The sequence below is a fragment of the Bidens hawaiensis genome, unplaced genomic scaffold, assembly GCF_021521415.1.
Source record: "Bidens hawaiensis isolate Kalapana, Puna unplaced genomic scaffold, B.hawaiensis_p1.1 tig00053104_1, whole genome shotgun sequence".
Lineage (NCBI taxonomy): Eukaryota > Viridiplantae > Streptophyta > Magnoliopsida > Asterales > Asteraceae > Bidens > Bidens hawaiensis.
The window spans coordinates 21,641-37,033 of NW_027499559.1; the positions used below are offsets into that span (position 1 = coordinate 21,641).

At 45.5% G+C, this 15,393-nt stretch overlaps 1 pseudogene; it reads left to right on the forward strand.

Moving 5' to 3' along the window:
• The first annotated feature begins 1,683 nt into the window (after positions 1-1,683).
• On the forward strand, positions 1,684-14,999 carry LOC143599936 (NDR1/HIN1-like protein 12; annotated as a pseudogene).
• The last annotated feature ends 394 nt before the right edge of the window (positions 15,000-15,393 follow it).

Genomic DNA, 15,393 nt, shown 5'->3' on the forward strand with positions numbered 1-15,393 from the left:
TGTGATATGATGGTTGTTGGAACCCCTACCAAAACGGTGATGAGGTGTTCCTAACGATACTTACAAGAATGGTGATGTATTAAATGAGTTATTGCTATGATTCATATGATTTGTGTGTCCCTTATACAATCTCCCTTTCCTTTATGAAGGAAGGGAGTTATACATATTATCCAAAGGATATGACCTTATTACACATTTCTTATGGTTCGATCATGCTTTAGCTCTTTGTCTCTTAGATCATGCTCCCTGTCTTAAGACAACATGCTTTGGGCCACCAACCGGGTCAGATGAACAGAGACATATTTCCCTTCTAAACTCCTTTCCCTCCAAGTTTACTTCTAGAATTCTCTTAATATTGGGTCTTCCTTATTGGACTTCAGTATTTCTTTCATTATGATGAACCTGAGCCTTTTTTTGAAGCCCAATCCAAAGGTAGGCTCTTCAATGTTCATCGTCGACCCAACTTGTAACGATGAACGCTACAAGACAAATAGGTATAAAACATTTTGTTGTAACGTCAGCAACCCAAAATTTTTCATTGCATTTGTCTTCATGCAACCGAACTTGGTGATGAATGGTCAACAACACAGAAATAATAATAATAATAATAATAATAATAATAATAATAAGTTATGTATCAAAGTATGATCAAGATAATATTTTAATATAACTAAAGCAAGCTATTAGTATAACGAACTTAAATTATAAAAAGTACAATCTTCTGTTGCAGCGAAAGTGAGATTTATAATGTTCCTGTGAACTTATAAGAGTATTGAAGTTTTGGATATACATGCCACTGTGTTAGATTAATGTATTCTAGAGGGCGCTTGTTATACCAAAAGATTCGTAAGAAATTGATGATGAAGTCAGTAATTATGATGTCAATAGAAATGTTCAGGGAAACCTTTGATGAATAGTCAAAAGAGGGCAACAATGCTTGGTTGAGAAAGCCAAGGGGTTTAAGCCAACAAAAACTATGGTCGGTAAGCCTTTTCTCCATGTCCTTAAAAAAAACACTCATGGGCGTCTTAGTTGAAAACCACAACACCATGAAAGATCACGCGATTTAAAACCAAAAGACCAAAAAAGACTATGGTTGGTGTTAGTTCCTGAAACGTAATTGTTATATATGTAACTGATGGTATTCGGTTTATCTTGAACAAAAAAAGATCTTAACATTCTTCTAAACTTGAATTTGGGAACGTTACCACTTCAAATTACTTAGATGCTTATATGATAATTTTTAAATCTCATAAAACCCTAATTCCTTCATCCTGATCAGTAGTTTGAGCGTACCCATGTCGTCGCTAAAATATGCTCACGATGGTGTCGTCGTAAAAAAGTTGGCCGGCTTATCAGACAAAAATTTTGCGGTGTCTTTCACAAAAGGATAGCCAGATTCAAAGAAAATTGGGGTCCCAATTTTAGCTCATCCACATCTACAAGTAGAACTAAACATAAGTTTCTTACTATTAGCATATGTACAATGTTAGCATAACTCAACAAGTATGCATAAGATTCTTTTTCATGACATAGTGCATACTTACATAGTAGAATGTTCCACTTTCTTTTGTAACAGAATGAAAAATACCTATATTGTCTCATCTGAAAAAGCTGGAAATTGGTCTCAACTCTCAAAACCAAAAGTAAAAAAGAGAAGATATCAAAGCAATAATAATATCCTGGCCACACCAAAGATTAACTAACTTAAAATAAGGGTAACCACTTTAACTTTGTCCCCTCAAAATGGCATCTTCATATACCTTCATTCCCTTACACACTTCAAAATCCCCTACTTTCATCATAAACAATACATTTCCCATATCCCACACTATGCATGCTGCCCAATGCCAAAGCCACCATACGCCCTCGGCACCGAACGCCGCACCGGCTTTTTCACGTGGTGCTGTGCCTTCATCTGCGCCTTCATCTTCACCATAATAATCGTCATTGGAATAGTCGTCTTTGTCGGGTACCTAGCAATCCGCCCCAAAGTCCCACTCCTCTACGTTCACGCCGCTCGCCTAGACAAATTCGACTACAACCAAGCTGGGGTCCTAGCCGTCCAATTAACAATCATCATGAGAGCCGAGAACCAGAACATGAGAGCACATGTAAGCTTCTACGACACGAAGTTAATACTCGATTACCATGGGCTGAGTATTGCACAGCTCGTGGCGGATCCCTTTGAAATGCGCAAGAACACGTCGACCGAGTTGAACTATGAAGAGGTATGCACCCGCCTTAACATCGAGCGGGGCGGGTCAACCCACAAGATATAGACAAGAGGCTTGAAATCAAGATGTCAGGAAGGCACAAAGCCAAAACCTATGCGCATGGCGCATATCACATATGCTCACGCATCACATATGCTCACGCATATCACATATGCTCACGCATCACATATGCTCACGCGTATCACATGCTCACGCACCATATATGCTCACGCATATCACATCTGCGCGTGGCGCATCTGCGCGTGGCGCATATCACATATGCTCACGCATCATATATGCTCACGCATATCACATCTGCGCGTGGCGCATATCACATGCTCACGCATATTACATATGCTTGCGCATATCATATCTGCGCATGAAACATCTGCGCGTGAGAATAAAGAGAAGACCTCGTGCATCCTCAGGATAGGCGCATATCACACATGCACATAATCAACCTCGTCCTTATCCAAATCAGGATAAGGACAACCCTGATTGTGCTCATCATACAACCTTCCAGAAGGTATCCTTTAAGGAATAAAGAATATGCTGATGTTGACAGCTGCCAATGAAAGGTGGACAACTCAGCAAAACTCATGTGCTACCACGTGATTGCACATGGGTCAGGTGAAATACCTTGGTCAGAGAATAATCAATGAAAAAGCACCAGGTGTCCTAAGGACACGTGGCGCGAAGCAATAGGAGGAGGCCAAAAAGGCCCTAATGGGGTCTGAGCCCAATCATTGGAAACCCTAACACTATAAATACCACACCACCTCCACAAGGGGAGGTAAGCAAGAGAATACATTCTAATTCCTTACTCACTTTCTGATTATTATTACCTTCTCCTACAATCTCTTATTCTCACACCGGAGGGTTACCCCAAAGAGGACCCCTCTGTCCCTTTCTGAGGGGTAAGTTCACGGTGCTGCTCGTTTTGTAGGTGGAAGAATTCATACTCCGGGAAACCATCGGTGATATAGAACACTCATACCCGAGGAAGGTTGATCGTCTACCAGTGAGCCGATCCACGTTTCTTCATTGGCGCCATCACCTGTTACAACGGTAACAAAACCACTATCTCATCTGTTCTCTCTAAAAATCTTCACCATGGTTTCCGGTGTTCGAAACAGCGATCAAGTTCTGGAGGATAATGAGCTTGAGGATGTTAATGAGGGACAGCAGTTTCTGAGGGCGCCGCGTGATTCTGCGCGCACCACCAGTAACCATCCCTTCATCACAACTCCTCATAGCCAGACAGAAACTCTTCCAGACGATCTCACGTTCCAAAATCTGACTGGTGCAAAACAAAAAGGACCAATGGGTCCAGAAGTTGAAACCAATGACCCTAAAGAATGGCTCATAAACGAACAACGGAGTTTAATGGACAAATACAATGAGCTGGTCAAACACAAAAAGTTAGCCGACTTAACACAAAGGCTCGCATTTGATAAGCAAACCATTCAGGGAACAACAAAAAGGGCGCGCGCGCCGGAAGATGGTCACTCTGTTCACACCGAACACGCTGATTTTAGTGATGAAGAAGTGCACAGCATGAGGAAGACGCGAGATACTCATGCAGGAGGCTCACAGCTCCGCGCGCACATGAACATAGCGCCTGGAGCCAAAGCCGATATGGATCTGTACACACCGTACAACCCACCAGCGAGAGGGAAAGTGGACGTAACCACACCATATAGGCCAGCCATCTTGGTGAAACATTCAAAATTCACTGAGCGCATCGCGAAGGCTCCCATTCAACACAAAACCAAGATGCCAAGTGGTTTGGGCAAGTACGATGGCACAACAGATCCAGACGATTTCTTACAAGGTTTTTACAACACTGGAAACCTAGAAAGCTGGACGATGCCAACATGGTGTCACATGTTTGCTCGCTGCCTCACGGGCGCAGCGCGTGTCTGGTTCGAAAGCTTGCCGACTGGACAAATCGATGGGTTCGAAGAGCTATTGGAGAAGTTCCAGGCTCACTTTGTACAGCAGCGCAGACACACGCGCGACCCCGATGACATCATGCACTGCGTGCGCAGGAATGATGAAACCATTGAAGACTACATAACCCGTTTCAATCAGGAATCTCTTGCAATTGGAGGTATCACTGAGCAACTCTTGCGCGTGGCCTTTATACAAGGTGCGCGCAGTGATCAACTCCGCAGAGCTCTCGTGAGCAGAGATGGCATGCCAACCACTTGGGCTAAGCTAATGGAAGCATCGCAAGTCTTCACGCGAAATGAAAAACAAATTGCCCAAGATAGAGCAAGAGATAGAGGGCATCAAACAGAAGCACCACGCAACAATGAAAGGAGGGGCAAACAAAACTCCGTATGGTCCAGGTTGCAACAAACCAGTTTTTCTCCCGCAGAAAAGCAGGCGCAACCAAGTTCACCCCAGCCCCAAAAAGACATTCGTAATCGCGGAGAAAGTGACAAGAGGGAAGGCGGCATAGAGCCTAACAGACCTCTACCAAGAATATGGACTCCCCTCACTAAAACGCCTTCACAAGTGTTAAGCACAGAGAATGTCCAGTTTAAAAGCCCCAAGCCATTACTCCATAAGGGACCACCAAATAGTGGCAAGTATTGTGAGTTTCACAAGTCCACAGGGCACAACACCGATGCATGCCACCATTTGAAGGGTGCGATGGAAAGAGATGTGAAATCAGGCAAGTTGGCTCACCTGGTGAAAAACCCAAGACCAGAGAATGAACAACCAGATGGAGCCTCAGCCAGTAAAAAATTCAAAAGAATCTGTGTAGCCGAGGGAGGAAGGCAAGGGCAAAGATCGAGAAAGAGAAGCACGCAAGTCCAAGGAGATTGGCGCGAGCAACAAGTAATCTTCCCAAGAATCAGAGGAGGCCCGTCTATCAGCAGTCCTCTAGTCATCACTACACACATTGCTCATTATGAGGTGTCAAAAGTCCTGGTGGACACCGGCAGTGAATCAGACATCATGTATGAGCAATGTTTCAGGAAGTTGGATCCAGCAGACCAAGCAAGGCTCGAAATTGTGAATGCACCAATCTCGGGTGTCTCAAATGAAATTATTCACCCCCTAGGTCAGATACAATTCGAACTAACTATGGGGGATGAGAAACACAAGCGAGCTGAAATTGTCAACTTCTTGGTCTTGCCCACCACTTCATGCCATAATATGATCTTGGGTAGAGGAACGATTGCCCAATTCAACGCCATACCGTCACCAGCGCACGGCGCGTTGGGGTTCCCAACACCAACAGGTGTAACATTTGTATACCGAGATCATTTGTGCGCAGTGACAAGTATACCGCGAGAAGGAAGAATGAGACTTCCAAAGGCAAACAACGCGCCGGAGGAATGGATTCTCAACCCAAAATTCCCAGAGCAAACAATCACAATTGGAGCTACAATATCAGACGACACAAGGTTGAGAATGAAAAGATTGCTCACAACGTATATGTCGGTCTTCGCGTGGCAACATTCTGATATGACTGGGGTTCCGCGAGACCTGGCGCAACATTCTCTCAACACGTTCAAGTCTGTAGAGCCAATTGCTCAAAAGAAGAGAGTCATGGGGGATGAGAAGGCAAAGGCCATGAATGAGCAAGTAGAAGATCTACTGCGCGCAAATATCATCCGCCCAATACGATACCAAACATGGGTAGCCAATCCTGTGATGGTTAAGAAGAGCAACGGGTCATGGAGGATGTGCATTGATTTCAAGGACCTCAACAAAGCATGTCCAAAAGATTGTTACCCCCTCCCAAACATTGACGCGAAGGTGGACTCTGTGGCGCCATTTAAGCTCAAATGTTTCCTGGACGCCTATAAGAGCTATCACCAAATTCAAATGGCACCACAAGATGAGGACAAGACTGCCTTTAGAACTGACAAAGGTGTTTTCTGCTACACAAAAATGCCCTTTGGTTTGAAGAATGCAGGAGCCACTTACCAAAGACTCATGGATGCAGAGCAAATTGGAAGAAACTTAGAAGTCTACGTGGATGATTTGGTGATTAAAAGCAGGGAGGAAAAACAAATGCTCAAAGACATCGAAGAAACCCTTTGGCGCCTAAAGGAAGTAAACATGAAGCTCAACCCGAGCAAATGCACATTCGGCGTAGAAGAAGGGAAATTTCTCGGTGAAATGGTCACCAAGGATGGTTTCAAGGTGAACCCAGAGAAAGTGGAGGCTATCCTTGACATGCCCTCACCATCCACCATGAAGGAAGTTCAAAAGTTGAATGGTAGATTGGTATCAATTAACAGGTTCCTAGCGAACCATGCAAGCAAATCTACCCCATTCGTTAACACATTGAGAAATTGCTTAAAGAAAAGCCAATTCAAGTGGACGCCTGAGGCCGAGCAAGCTTTCAGTGAGATAAAAGAATGTCTGATAAATCTGCCTGCGCTCACAGCTCCACTACCTGGCGAAACTCTAACGTTGTACCTGTCAGCAGGAGAGCGCACCATTGGCGCAGTGTTGTTGGTGGATCGCAAGGGAATCCAAACACCAATCTATTATGTAAGTCGGGTGCTGACAGATCCTGAGACGTGCTACACCATCATAGAAAAGTTAGTTTTATCACTAACACACGCGTCGCGCAAGCTTTATAGATATTTCAATGGTCATCCCATTGAAGTCTTGACGGATTACAACATCCAGCAAGTCTTGCGACGTCCCGCGCTCTCAGGAAGGCTGACAAAATGGGCGCTGGAATTAGGAGAGCACACGATCGCCTATAAGCCTCGTCCAGCAATCAAGGGACAAGTCTTAGCTAATTTCATCGCAGAAATCCCTGAAGAAAAAAATTGAAGAGGCTCAGCGCGAGGTAGACCCTCCGCAAGCCAATAATGAAGAAAATGTTTGGAGATTATTCACTGATGGAGCTTCAAACAACGAAGGGTCCGGCGCAGGCCTCAAACTGGTGGATCCAGAAAATCATGAGTATACTTACGCAATCAGGTTGGATTTCAAGAGCACCAACAATGAAGCTGAGTATGAAGCCCTGCTGGCTGGTCTGCGCATCGCGCACAAGTTCGGAGTTAAAAAGCTAGAGGCCCATGTTGATTCATACTTGGTAGCAGCACAGGTCAATGGCCTTTATGATGCCAAGGAGAACACTATGCCTCTGTATTTAGAGCAGGCGAAGAAACTCACCGAGCAATTTGACTTCTTCAGAATCATACATATTCCGCGCAGTGAAAACAAGTCTGCCGACGCGCTGAGTAAGATGGCATCAACCAGCTTCGATCACTTTGGCAAAGATGTCAAGGTGGAAGTAATGAGCAACCCGTCGGTGAGAGCGAAGTATGTCCTTGTAATTCATACAACACCTTCATCATGGATAACTCCATTAATGGAATTCTTGAAGGAGGGAAAGATACCGGACGATCGCGCACAGGCGAGGAAGATAAGACACAAGTCGCAGAACTACGAACTGCTTGATGGTACGTTATATCGACGCTCTTATCTTGGACCGCTCATGAAATGCCTAGATGCTGAGGAAGCAAGCTATGTGATCAGAGAGATACACGAAGGAATCTGTGGAATACATGCTGGCCCGTGCATGGTGGTTGCCAAGGCAATGAACGCAGGTTACTATTGGCCAGGCATGTACTTGGACGCGTTAAAAGAGATCCAAAAATGCAAAGCGTGTCAGAGCTATGCGCCAAACACCATGCGGCCAAAGAACAACTTGATTCCGGTGACCTCCGCATGGCCTTTCCACAAATGGGCAATCGATATTGTGGGTCCCTTACCACAAGCGCAAGGGCGAGTAAAGTTTTTGGTAGTGGCAGTAGACTATTTCACAAAATGGGTTGAAGCCAAGCCACTAGCAAAAATCACTGCCGAGGCAATGAAGCAGTTCATTTGGAGCCACATCATATGCCGTTTTGGCCTGCCAATGGAAATTGTGAGCGACAATGGCAAACAATTCACTAACAGGAAGATATCCAGTTGGCTCAAGGAATTGCGCATCAACCAAGTCTTCACTTCAGTATACCACCCTCAAGGGAATGGCCAAGTGGAGCGCGCGAACCAAAGCTTGCTGAATGGGCTGAAGAAAAGGTTGGAGGGAGAATCCCATTCATGGGTCGAGGAGCTACCTAATGTCCTGTGGGCGCACAGGACATTAAGCAAAACCAGCAATGGCGAATCCCCGTTCAGCCTAACCTATGGAACGGAGGCAATGATCCCAGCAGAAATTGGATGCCCATCCCATAGAGTGCTCATGATGAGTAAGATGGATAACGAGCGTGAAAGGAGGTTGGATCTCAACTTACTTGAAGGGCGCAGAGAGGCGGCTATCATCAGTGAAGCCAAATACAAGAAAAAACTAGAAAAATATTACAATCAGCGCGTGAAAGATTGCCACTTCAAGAAGAATGATTTTGTCATTCGGAACAACGAAGCTAGTCGCGCGATACCCCGGGAAAGATGTCCCCCAACTGGGAGGGACCTTATCAAGTCTCGGAAGAATTGGGAAAAGGCGCATACGCTTTAAAAGATTTGAATGGAAAGAAGATCCCGCGCGCATGGAACGTAGCACAGCTTAGAAAATGTTTCATGTAATAATTGTCAAGTTTGTAATCAAGGCTTTTTAAGCCATTATGAATAATGATACGCGCTATTTTCTCTTAATGTGTGTTCTATTACCTTTTGCATACATGTTTCACACTTCCCTTTATTAATTTTGAGCAATATGACAACATTGTATTGACATCAAAAATAAAAATAAAACGAAGTAAAACATACATGCGCGAGCTCCAAGCTCAAACGCGTTAACGAGTTTTAACTCTAAAACGTCAGGGCCTTAGCCTAATAATATGAGCCTTAGCTCAGGGCCTTAGCCCTATAATATGAGCCTTAGCTCAAATTACTCACAACATTCATCCTACATGCTGCACAGCTAGACCATAAAAGTACCTAAGCACAGCTAAGGCAAAGCGCATGCCAAAACATAGTTGTTAAGGTCTCAGGTCGAGGTCGCGCATGAGATTGTAATGGATATCATAGTAACACATACTGACACGTAAAGGCTAAAAAACTCATAATTCCCTATAATAAATGCGCGATAATGTCGCGCAAAAGGGGGAATAATAAAATGCCAAGGCACGTGTCAGCATATTCAGAATATTGTAGAATAACTTGAAATATGACAAGGATTAAGTAAAATAATTTCCTTACAACCTTGTTCAAGTTTCAATGTGCAAGCATATCTTATATTCAGCAAGCAAACACATGCAATATAAAGTGATGAATTGGGAATGCGCAAGATGCGAATAAGGGAAAAACAAAATTTCATTCCAAAACATAGAAGTTTACAAATTTACAAAATGATGAGATACAAACTACAAATAAAAAAAAAATGAAGGGCTTCTCAAGTCTCTATATCAACATCAGCCTCTTCATCGCCCTCATCATTACCTCCCTCAGCATCTGGCGCAGCCCGCTCCTCGTCATCTCCAAACTTACCATAATCAAGCTGTTCGTCTTGAATGGAGTCGTCTTCTATCACGATAGTGTCAGGAGTGGGTCCTTTGGCCACGCCAGAGCCGCTAGCAGAGGCAGCATTGCCCGCGCCATCATCGCTGCCACCAGTCCCTTCACACTCGTCAAGTAATTTCTTTAGGTCGCCGAGATCGGGCTGGTCAACAAGCGCGGCTATCTGCAAGTCATAAGGAAAAGTATGAGTACAAAAGACTAGGAAAATAAGTCAAGGTAAACTCATTAAGGTTAAAATACCTGCTCAAGGATGGGAATTGGAGTATTCAAGTACTTCTCCCCCACCTCGGCCATATCAGCGCAGACAACGTCGAGCTAATAAGGGTAGTCGGATGGATTCTTCTTCAGCATGCCATATTCATAGCCATCCTTAAACCCTTCAGCTCGACCCACCAAGCGCGACGCAGCATTGCAATCCATCACAAGGGTCTGAAACTCGTCTGAGTATTTCATCGCATAAGCGCAACGAGTCATACCCTGTGAAACTAGCCATTGGCGATCCTGTGCGAGGGAAGAAACAGACGTCTCAAGAGCAGGAATCTGAGAGTTTAACAACTCAACAGTTTCCTTGGTCTGTTTTAGCTCTTCTCTGTCGGACGCTGATGCCGCCAAGGCCTCATTCCTTTCCGCTCGCGCAGCATCGAGCTCTTCGCTGTTAGACGCTGCTGCCGCCAGGGCTTCATCCTTTTCTGCCCGCGCAGCTTCGAGCTCTTTCTTCAGGCGCGCAACCTCACTCTCTAATAAAGATTTGTCAGTGATAGCCTGCACAAGAGTTTGATCACGCGCCACTGCCTCTAACTCCAAATCACGCGCTCGCCGCGTGTACCTGGCCGCATCCGCCTCTGCATCCTGCAGCTTCTCCCGCGCAGCCTGCAGCTCATGCCCGTGCTTCACAAAGGCAGCGTTGGCACTTGCTCGGTTCTCGCTAAGTTCTACTTGGAGTTTCTCAGCTCTCTCTCGAGCGTCAGAAAGATTCCAAGCAGAAACCTTAGCCTCTTGCTTGGCCTCCGCAAGGGCATCACGCACTTTTATATAATCATTGCGAAGCTCTTGGGAGGCAGCAAAGAACGCAGACCCAGCAAAAAGATGTTCGTTGAGCAAGTCCACGCGGGCGCGGTCCTCCTGAAACCTCCTTTCAGCCGGAGGCACGGAGTGAGCCCAGAAGTCTTCACACACACCCATGGATTGAAATGAGCTATCCTCAGTAATATTCCATCTCGGGCGATATATGTGATCGGCTTCCTGCAAACACAAAGCAACGCAAAAGCAACGTTTTAGTCATCTAAACATTAATATGGAAGTCCGCATAGCGGAGCAAAACAAACTTATACCTGCGGAGAGCCAGCAGAAAAGTCAGCGCCAGCCCCACGAGAAGGCTGCGCCACGAAATCTCGTGGCGCTACAGGGCTTGCGCGGCCGCCATCGGAATATTCAAAATTGACCTCCTCATCATCCTCTGTAACAGGTCTTTTCTCCTGCGACTTGGAAAAATCAAAAACAGTCTCGCGAGGAGGGCTGCGCGCAGGAGGAGGTGAGGGAGGTCTCGACGCCGTTAGATCAGCGCGTAAAATGGTCTCCTGCTCCATAGTAATCCCAATGAGAGGAGATTCAGTGCTTGTAGGAGCAGGAGCAGAACTAACGGCGCCGGCGCCGGCCCCAGCAGTGCCACCAGCAGCTTGTGTGCCAGCTATAATTCCTATGAAAAAACCAAAGAGAAATGATTCATGACTTGATCTAAAAAAAAAAAGTCAGAAAATCAAAGCGCAATAATACCTTGGCGCACCGCCGTCCGCGAATTGAGCATCGCCATGAAGTCCATTTTCCCCCTTTTCGAGGATAAAACAGGGGACTTCAAAGCAACCTGCGGCGCAGCCTCGGTACCTTGCTGCGCCTGAGGTTGATCCACCAAGGTCGCCGGCTCTATAAACATTTGAGTGAGCAAAGATTCATTAATAACTCTATCGGAATCACGCTCATAAAACCACAAAATATAAACAAAGTATACCTGTTGGAAAAGAGGAAACAGCAGGCGCAGCGCCGCTTCCCTTGTCCGCCGCGCGAAGAGATGAGGTGGCGGCACCATACCTTGTGTGGACAAGAGGATTGCCCACACCTCGAGGCAAAGAAGACGAGGAAAACTTGGAGGTAAACCCCTTGGTTTTCTCAAGTCCCTTCGCTTGAGTAGGAGGATCCTGAGCAACAGGGGCATCATTTTTCTTCTGTTTTTTACTGGCCCCTGTGCCAGTTTTGCCTTTAGCTTTGCGTTTGAGTTGTGGCGCCTCAGCTTCTTCCTCCACCTCTTCTTCTGCGAGCTCCAGCTCATAGTTCTCGAGCGCATCTACAATACGTGCAACAGAAATGTTAACCAAATTTGGTATTCTAAAGGCATAAGCATAAGTACAAAGGCTTACCAGGCGCGTCGCTGTCAAAGCAAAATCCCAAATCAACAGGGATGAACATATCAGCGAAGCGATCGGGGAAAGCAACTTCCCCAGCGCGACAGAGCCACCCTCCATATGCTCATCATAGGCGGCGTGGACGTATTCCTTGCTTACTGCATAATACAAGACAAATGATATCAGCAAAACGAATTATATTCGCGCAGAAATAATGCAATGAGCTAATAACTCACCTAAGCCATCAACTTGAATGACAGGCTCAGTCGCGCTGTCGGTCCACCTCTTGCTCATACCAACCCCCACCAGCGCCTCCTCGCAAATATTCTTAGCGGGGGATGGTTCAGCAATTAACTTGTTAACCCACGTGCCCGTGGGGTTCTTAAGAACATTCTCATCCGCGGGCGCAGAAGTGATCGCAGCGCATGGTCATGCGGATGGGAATCACACCAGCCTTAATATAAAAAAATTTCTCAGACCAGTCGTGAAGGCTTTTGAAGGAAACAGTGCAGCACTTAACCTTCTGACTGCGAGGTATGAATGAGAACCAAGAATCTTGGATTTTTGGCTTGTAAAAATATTGAAAGCGCCGAGGGGTGGGCTCCTCGCGCTGAGCTTTGCACATGAACTCAAAATGAGTCATGCGCACTAGTCCACAAGGATGGACTTGGGATATGTGAATCCCATAAAACTGAAGCAGCGCACCCATAAACCTTGTCATCGGGAGACGAATGTTACAGTGAGTGAAAAAGTGACAGTATAAGGAGATATAGCCGGTGGGCGGATCTGCCGCCATTTGCCCGGCCGCCGGGAGCAGACAGCCGTACTCAGGGAGAAAACCCTGAGAGGCGATGAGATTGTTGAAATCAGACTGTTTCAGTTTGCAGGGAATCTCATCCCATCTCTTCACTGTTTTGCACTTCCCCACCTCCTCGACGAGGCCTCGGCAGCCCGTTTTCCCTTGCCGGTCTTCTTCAAAGTGGACATGACTAATGATTTTACACGGCGTTTGCTGGGAGAGATTGTGGTGTCTGGGTTATCAGACATACAACTGTGAATCAAACAGCGGTTACTTCAAGAACGGAAATCTGGAAGCAAAAGACAGGCTCTTAATCGGAATGAAAATTGAAGGAAAGAAAAAGCTCTGAAATAACAATGAAGATGAAGAAAAACCACTCAAAAGGCTTGCTTTTATAGGCCCAGGAGAGAGAAAGAAACAGGTACTGATCAGAGTTCACGCGCCCCCACTCGCAGGTGCAGGCCAACATGAGCGCGACACGTGTTCCTGACACTATGTGAGGAGACATGAAAGGCCACTGTAGCACCTCGAGCACACAAAAAGTCTGACACAACGTCTCCATCTCTGACGCATGTCAGCACCAACCAACCACGTACATGGACGATTCATTTCAACCAAAAGGATAGAATTTCGCGCAACGCACATATGAGAAATGAAAAAAGAAAAGACAAACCCTATTAAAAGAGCAAACTATTAAGTCTAATATCTATCTTACCCTCGCTCGCGCGAGACAAGACACACATTAGACTGGGGGGGGCTTGAAGAGGTATGCACCCCGCCTTAACATCGAGCGGGGCGGGTCAACCCACAAGATATAGACAAGAGGCTTGAAATCAAGATGTCAGGAAGGCACAAAGCCAAAACCTATGCGCATGGCGCATATCACATATGCTCACGCATATCACATATGCTCACGCATATCACATATGCTCATGCATCACATATGCTCACGCATATCACATGTGCTCAGGCATCACATATGCTCACGCGTATCACATGCTCACGCACCATATATGCTCACGCATATCACATCTGCGCGTGGCGCATCTGCGCGTGACGCATATCACATATGCTCACGCATCATATATGCTCACGCATATCACATCTGCGCGTGGCGCATCTGCGCGTGGCGCATATCACATGCTCACGCATATTACATATGCTTGCGCATATCATATCTGCGCATGAAACATCTGCGCGTGAGAATAAAGAGAAGACCTCGCGCATCCCTCAGGATAGGCGCATATCACACATGCACATAATCAACCTCGTCCTTATCCAAATCAGGATAAGGACAACCCTGATTGTGCTCATCAGACAACCTTCCAGAAGGTATCCTTTAAGGAATAAAGAATATGCTGATGTTGACAGCTGCCAATGAAAGGTGGACAACTCAGCAAAACCCATGTGCTACCACGTGATTGCACATGGGTCAGGTGAAATACATTGGTCAGAGAATAATCAATGAAAAAGCACCAGGTGTCCTAAGGACACGTGGCGCGAAGCAATAGAAGGAGGCCAAAAAGGCCCTAATGGGGTCTGAGCCCAATCATTGGAAACCCTAACACTATAAATACCACACCACCTCCACAAGGGGAGGTAAGCAAGAAAATACACTCTAAATCCTTACTCACTCTCAGATTATTATTATTCTCCTACAATCTCTTATTCTCACACCGGAGGGTTACCCCAAAGAGGACCCCTCTGTCCCTTTCTGAGGGGTAAGTTCACGGTGCTGCTCATTTTGTAGGTGGAAGAATTCATACTCCGGAGAACCATCGGTGATATAGCACACTCGTACCCGAGGAAAGTTGATCGTCTACCAGTGAGCTGATCCACGTTTCTTCAAACTACGTGGTGGAGTCGTCTCTGATCCCTTTGGATCCACCCGAGTAGTACCTGACCGAGCAGTCGCTGGCGAACACCAAAAGGATGCCGTTTTTCTTGAAGGGGAATTCGCGGGCGAGATGGAGGGTTGGGCCTTTAGGATCTGTAAAGTTTTGGTTGCATATTAATTGTCGGCTTCAGTTGTCGATTGATTATACCGCGGTGTATCCACACTGTAGCAGCAAGTCGCATTAACAAACTATTAAGATGATGATGATCGATCACACACATATATATGCAATATTATCTTGAGATCTTGAATTAATCCTGGAGATGGTTCGTTTGTTTTTGTATAAAGTATATATAGACACTGGTTCATTAAAAGATATGTGATTGTTGAAAATGCATGCCATGAATAATTAATGTGATCTATACTTTGGTTCATGGGGATTGGGGGTGTTTTCTTATAATTTAGGAAAGGGAGTACTTGCTTTTTTGAATGGCTAAATTCATAAAAGGAAAAGAAGAAATGAGCAACTTGTAAGTAGCAATCTGACATATAAAACAAAGGAAAACATAATTAAATGGGAAAGTTTACAAATTTAAACATGCATCAATTCGCTTCCTAATCCAAGGTCACTCTTCTACT